The sequence below is a fragment of the Parus major genome, chromosome 1, assembly GCF_001522545.3.
Source record: "Parus major isolate Abel chromosome 1, Parus_major1.1, whole genome shotgun sequence".
Classification (NCBI taxonomy): domain Eukaryota; kingdom Metazoa; phylum Chordata; class Aves; order Passeriformes; family Paridae; genus Parus; species Parus major.
This window is the reverse complement of record NC_031768.1, coordinates 62,320,066-62,327,126: the sequence shown is the minus strand read 5'-3', so window position 1 is coordinate 62,327,126 and position 7,061 is coordinate 62,320,066. Positions and strand designations below refer to the sequence as shown.

At 41.8% G+C, this 7,061-nt stretch overlaps 1 long non-coding RNA gene across 1 annotated transcript; it reads left to right on the top strand.

The window, feature by feature from the left end:
• The first annotated feature begins 221 nt into the window (after window positions 1–221).
• LOC117244519 lies at window positions 222–3,244 on the top strand. The gene is made up of 4 exons (XR_004497778.1): window positions 222–411; window positions 891–1,018; window positions 1,337–1,495; window positions 3,212–3,244. It is a non-coding gene; the product is annotated as an uncharacterized LOC117244519 (long non-coding RNA).
• Window positions 3,245–7,061: the final 3,817 nt, after the last annotated feature.

Genomic DNA, 7,061 nt, shown 5'->3' with positions numbered 1-7,061 from the left:
TGGGGGAGCAGGTGAGGGCTTTGGGGACTTTCCACTGGCTGAAGATTTCCCATCAGGAAGCCAAGTTCACCTGCTGGCTTCAGCTGTGAGCCTTCAGGCACCTCCAGGCTGTTGCTTATTGCCTTTGAGGCCTTTCTTGCCCCATGGGTGGGTTAACTAATGACATTCCTCTGTTCCTGCCACCTCCTCTTACCCAGAGAGCCACACAGCTCTCAGGGCCCATTGATGTGGTCCCATCAATCCATCATCATGTAATGTGGTGTGGGCCCTGACACCTCCTCCCACCCCTCATGCCAGCTTCCTCACTGGAACTGCAGACCTTGTTTCCATTTGCAAGCTTGGATCTCTGAGGAAGAAAGAAATGCTTTATGAGTCACCACCCTCAAGAGCTTTACACTTTGAGATGTAAATGTAGGAGGATATTGTTCAGAGGTCTCTCAGTTTGCTCTAAAAGCCTGCAAAATCTAGTGTAGAAACCAAAATTATGAATTTCTCTGTTTGGCTATATGGAAATGATTATCACAAATTGCTGATACCTGCAGAAGTTTCCATGTAATTTTCACAGTTAGGAGACAGCAAACACAAAGCCCCTCAGCTCTAAGCTGACTTAAGAAATGAGTTTCCATTTACCATTGTATGCTTTGCTCTTGCTGGTGCCAGTAAACTCTGAGCAAGTTGTCTGCAATAGCAAATACTTACATAAGTATAAATGACATGTTTTTACAAAGGATTCCAACATATTGGCTACATCAGAAGGGGAAATAAGTGGAACAGATGATGAGAATGTAGTTCTTAAATGGCATGTAGCAAAGGGAAAGTCCAGCTCTTTACGTATTGTGAAACTATCGTGTAAAATTATGCTCATGGTTTCTATTTCATCTACTGATTAGGAGACTGAAGATGCAACACGAAGGGCCAAGAGTATTAGCAAACTAGCACAAGTACTCCACCCTTGGAAGATCTGTAAATACATTACTCCAAACCCATCTGGAAGCCCTCCAAAACCACTACAGGAAAGGTAGGCATTAATAACTGCTGCTAACATCCAGAAAGAGTAAACTGGGATTTCTTCTGGGTGATGGCTGGTATCTAAGACCATCTTAACAATTCCTACTGTGACCAAAGTTGGAAAGATTTGGAGAGAGGAGGGCTAAAAAATGAGGAAAATGAAGCTGGTTCCAAACACTGAATTTTATCCCTGAAATATTAGGAGTTTAAACAAAACCATAGTTGTTTGTCTTTTGATCTGGACTTGTAGACATCACTTAGTTGACTTGTTGGACAATTCTACTTCAGCTAAGCATGTCCATTCCTTTTTCATTTTGGGAATCATTAGCCACTGCGAATTTGAATGCCAAGGAAAATGCTAAATACCATGTCTATGACTGATATGAAGAAGAGTGAATGCTTCTGATTAATCAGCCTCATGAAACCTCTCTTGCTCTGCTTTAGTCCCCCCGTTCTTGAGAAAGCAGATGTTGAGGGTGCCAAAAAGGTAAGATCAGAAGAGTTCCATATGATCTTTCTCAGTGTTGGATGTTTATGGTGGAGGTTTACGGGGCTATATCAAAGACTGGCTCAGGGAGCGTCTCAGTGAAGGATACATGGTTTTGGGACGCTTGCTATGGTCAGACTGAGTTAAAGCCAGGTCTCTGGCCTTTCTGCACAGCTCTAGTGTTGAAGCCAGGAGTGTATCTGCTAGTTTATGCAGAATCAAAGAGGAGGTGCTCAGATCAGCCTCAGCTAGACTCACAGAAGTGCTGGAGAGCAGCCTGCCACAGGATAAGGCGGGCTGGTACTGAGGGGGAAGCCCATTGGTGCAGATAATGCTGTCATGGCATCACCCTTCATCATCACTTGTGGTAACAAGGGACTATGGGGGACAGTGGCAAGTTGGCAGAGTCCTTACAGGGCTTTGTGAACATGTCCTGCAGGGAGATGGGTGCTAAATCGATTTCTCAAGCCAAACGTGGCTCTCAAGCTTTCTACAAGAGGCCTTAAAGTCCCCTTAGCACGGCCAGAGATTTTATTGCTGCTTCTGCCATATATGACTTAATTTTTGATGGAATTTTGATTTTTAAAATGGCTCAGTCTTGATCATGGATAGAATCACAGAAATTTTTTGATTTGAAGGGACCTTTTCAGGTCATCTACCCAAACCCAGCTGCAATGAGCAGGGGCATCTTCAACTAGATGAGGGTTCTCAGAGCCCCATCAAGCCTGGATTTGAATGTCTACATCCACTGCCTCTCTGGGAAACCTGTTCCAGCATTTCAACACCCTCATGGTTAAAAAAAAAATAAATAATCTTCCTTGCGTCTAGTCTAAATCTACCTTCTTTTAGTTTAAAACAATTGCCCTTTGTCCTATCACAACAGGCCTTGCTCAAAAGTTTTTTCTCATCTTTTGTATGCCCTCTCTAAGTGACTGAAAGGCTGCAATAATGCTTCCCTCGAGTCTTCTCCAGGCTGAGCAAGGGGAGCTGTACCTAAGGGATGTGTAGTGGGGCCACAGCCACAGGGCTCTGCATGCCCAGGTGCCAGTGCTTGCAGACACTGGGGTCCAGGGGCAGCTGCTAGGCAGGCTGACCATCCATCCCCATGGATGGAGGCACCCACATTGTATGTATGTGTACTTTTCCCACTTCTAGAACTTCCCAGAACTGCCAGAGAGCAGGACAGGATTGGCCCATTTGAGCCACCTGTGTGTGTGTGTGTATTTCTGCCTGTGCTGGTCTGTATGGGCAGCAACGTGTGTATGTGCATCCTGTGTGAGTGTGGGTGTGCTCCTGTGGTGGCTGTGTGCTCAGCCCCTCCATGGGACAGTCCTGGGGACACACAGATGTGGTCACCCTGCCTCAATCAGGCTGCTGGGTTTGCTAGCCCCTACAATAGATTATTTTACAGAGGCAAGGCTTGATTTCATTTAATGTCCATTAATCAGTTTTGCTGAGAGTACATGGAATAAAGTACTAGCAAAAAAAGGCATTGGGGCTGATCAGGTTTCCCTAAAAACAAAAGATGTGGCTGGACTGTAGAGCTAGGTTTAAGATCCCAGATCAGCTGCCTATTAGTGCTGCTGGTGTAGCTGGGACCTTAGTGTACTTTAAACACCCAATTACCCAAGCCTCCTGCCCTCCTGGCCTCTTCTGTCAGACACCTGACACAGAGAGGATCACTCAGCATGCAGCATGTCTTTCATTTCTCTGCAGGTCATAGATTTTAAGGACAGGCCTCACCAAGAGCCTTCAAAGTTTCTTAAAATCTGCACTGAGGTTGCCCCTGGTCCTAAAAACCTGCAGCCCACTGACGTCTGGACTCATCTTAAGTCACATCTCTGTGTGACAGATAATGCGAGGAAAGAAACAGCCACTGACAGAAAGCTGTGAGAGAAGAGCCTGAGATGAGACCTCACTTGCCTTCATGCAAGAGAGGCTCTGCCCCAACAGCTCTTTAAGCCTGTTTCCCCACTTGAATCTGCAACAGAAATAAGATAAAATAACCCAACAATAGGGCTCTGTGTGATTCAAGCCACAATACTATGTCTGTCACAAAAGAAAAAAGCTTTTGTTTGTATTTGGCTGGTATCTATGAATCACAGAGGCCACAAAGATTTTCACCAACCTTTGCACCATCTTTGATGGTTTGCAGATGTTCCCCACTGCTGCTTAATTTCAAGTTTGAGCTGCTTTAGCAAAGACATACTGGAGGCAGCAGCTCTGATGGCCTTTCTCTGAACTGGCTTTTACCTTACATAGTGCTTCTTCCTTTTTAAAGCTTTAATTTTTTTAAATTTTTTTGTGCTGTTGGGAATTAGTGATACTGCCAACTTGCTCAGTGGTATTTCACAGGCAGATATAATGGCTTGAAAAGGAACAAAGCAAAAACACAGTAAGATTTCCTCCTCCACCCCATTTTCCCAAAAGGACAAATCTAATCTCTGCAATAAGGAGTATCTCTTCCAGTCCAAGGAAATATTTGAATATGATGTGCTAAAGAAGATATTGAAGATGGTGGATAACCGCCCTTCTCTCCCTGCACTCTTTGCTGATTTTATCATTAGATTACTGCACTGTGGTTTTTTTGAATGGCCAAGCTGTTAGACTCACCCTAAATGAGTACACTCGTCTGAATGAAACATGTCCTTGATTCAGAAATCATTTATTTCACTAGGAGTGGGGCCTCCTCTGTCAGACACCTGACTCAGAGCAGATCACTCAGCATGCAGCATTGCTTTCATTTCTCTGCAGGTCATAGATTTTAAGGACAGGACTCACCAAGGACCCTCAAGCCAATGTTCTTTTTCCATGGACCACAGGACTTACTGAGATCAGTTCATGCTTCAGATGCAAAGACAATGGTTGGAATAAAACAGATTTTTCTGGAAAAACTTCCAGTATAAACATTTTTTTTATCCATTGTGACTTGTTCTGATGATGAAGTACTTTCTTACAGTAAATTGCTTTTAATTAAAAATGTATTTCCAACCCCAGCCACTGGATCTTGTTTTGTATCTTTGTCTTGCCAGACTGAAACAGTCTCTCCAGTTGTCTGTTAAAATATAGGTAGCTCTAGGTCGTAAGCAAACCACCTTCTGGTTTGCTGATCCCTTTAGACCTCTCCCAGGTACATTTTTCAGTCTGGGATATTTTTGTGCTTTGTTTGTGAAGAGTCTGAAGAACATCAACACCAGAGTGAGATCCCTAACTCCCACCTGCTTCCTTTTTCCCACCATTCTCTCTCCCATGGTTCACAGAAACACATGCATAACAGGAACATCTTTAGATGCTGAACATGCCCTGCAGAAGAGTATTTTGAGACCTGAAGTTGACCTGGTTTTGGTGCATCTGGCACATTCCCCATTGATTCCACATCACCCTTGCTGCCTGATAGCAAAGTTATGTGGTACCAACTCGACTTTCCAGGATCCCCATCAGGCTGACAGGTCTACAAATTATCTGGTTCATGCCATTTATCGTGCTAGCTTTCTCCCAGGCATCTGGAACTTCCCCAATGTGCTAAGATTTATTTTCTTTGGCTTGCTCTTTTTTTATAGATTGCTGGATACAGGTTACTCGGATCCTTGCCTGACTTTATTATCTGCTGTTTAACCTCCTCTTTAGTTACAACTAGAACAAAAATTATGTGATTACTGTTGGTTGACATGAATAAATGATTAGAGTTTGAGGTTTTATCCCTGGACAGAAGACAAAAATACAAGAGAATAAGCCTCTTTTTAACATCTTTTCCTATTGGCAGTTTTACTATTTTCATCTCATAATGGAGGCATGTCAATTTTAGTGTTCTTTATTCTGGAAATACTAAAATAAAATCCCCAAAAGACAAGAAAATACTCCTCAACAGACAACTTTCCTTAGCTCTGCTTGTTCTCCTTGTGACCTGTTTCCCCTTTTATCAATTTTCCCCAAAATCTACCTTTTCATTTACATGCATTGAGCTTTGGGAGCTTTTTGCATTTTCTCCTGGGATATAACTACACATATGCATAAGGAGTTTTACTTCCCTTCTGCAGCAGGACATTTAATGAATGCAGATTCTTTTGCTGGGTGGGGCTTTTTTGGGCATCTCCTTAAGTATTATCCAATGATTCTCAATCATCATTCAGATTTTTCTGTTAATAAAGTCTTTTTCCCACTTGAATTTCTCCCAGCATTGTTTTTAGCTAAAATTATTTTTTTTTCTTTAAAGCACATTTAATATTCTTTATTGGCTTGGACTTCATTCTGTTTGGAGATAACAATAAATATAATCCCATTGTCATCAGTTATACCAAAGCCATTGTTAATTGTTAATTTTTATTTAGTCTTTCTGCTGTAGTAAAGACAAGATCTAATGTAGGAGATTTCCTGGTTGAATATAGCACTAAAACTGTTGTCTGCAACATTTGCAGTGTTAGACTCTCTTTTATTTAGTAGAGAAAATTCAGGTTGTTTCAGAAAGTCAAGCTACACAAAAGATAAAAACCCTGGCAACAAAACAAGTCATGAAAACAGCCTAGCTTCTTTGCACAGCTGTCTGTATTCTGTGGAAACATCCTGCTGATCCCTCTGAACACCAGTCCTGTAATATTTTAGAGACTTTAATAGAAGTAGCACCTTCAGCAGCCTGTGACATGTCACCATCATGCAGTGCCTTCCTTCAGCAGGGATTCACAAGATGCACAGGCTCCTTGTTTGCATAAAGGGATCTCCTCTGATGCCAAAACCAAAACAGTCTAGCTGCAGGGACATCACAAAGCTTCTAGGTCAAATGGAAGTTTGATACACAGTGCACCCAGTTTGCCCTTTATTATCAATATAACAAAAAGGATTAAAAAGGAAGATGCACTTGAGAAAAAGGTTTGTAAACACAACACCTGGAAAAATGTCCCCTGGGTGTCTTTATCTGCTCAGCACAGAGAGATGAGGCAAATATAACTGTTTCCTATAAATGTAGGAATAACAAGTCCTGAAGCTTACTTTGTGTCAAAGGGATTCACTGTTAGCTTTCTCTGGTCCACCAACATTGCATGGCATTCTCTCAGTTACATTTTAGAAGTCCAGTTACTCAGTGTTGCAAAAATTTGTATTATTTTGTGCCTCAACTTTCCCAACATTCTGTGTTGCATGGTTTAAAAGACTATCCTAATGTAAACCTGCATGTGATAGGGAGAACATATTATTCCAAAAGACTTACATGAAAAGCTTAGTCTTTAAATTGCTATTTCTCACACCTACTTTTAGCACACTACCGGCGTCTGCAATGCTCACCTATTCCACAAAGCCTGAAAAAAAGTAGCAAACAAGTCTTCAATGATGATTTCATTTTTTAAAAAGAACAGCATTTTAAAATAACGACCTGATTTCTGCAAACAAACACGTGTACACTGACAGAACCAGATAGTTTTCTAATCTTGAGTTTAGCTTGCAGCATGCTCAGTGTCTACAAGACCTTTTTCTCCTTGGAAGACTTTTCCAGACAACCCAGGAGAATTCAGATTTTGTTGTGAGAAGATTTTTCCCTTTTAACTATTTAATATTTTTCTTTTCTTTTCTCTTTTCT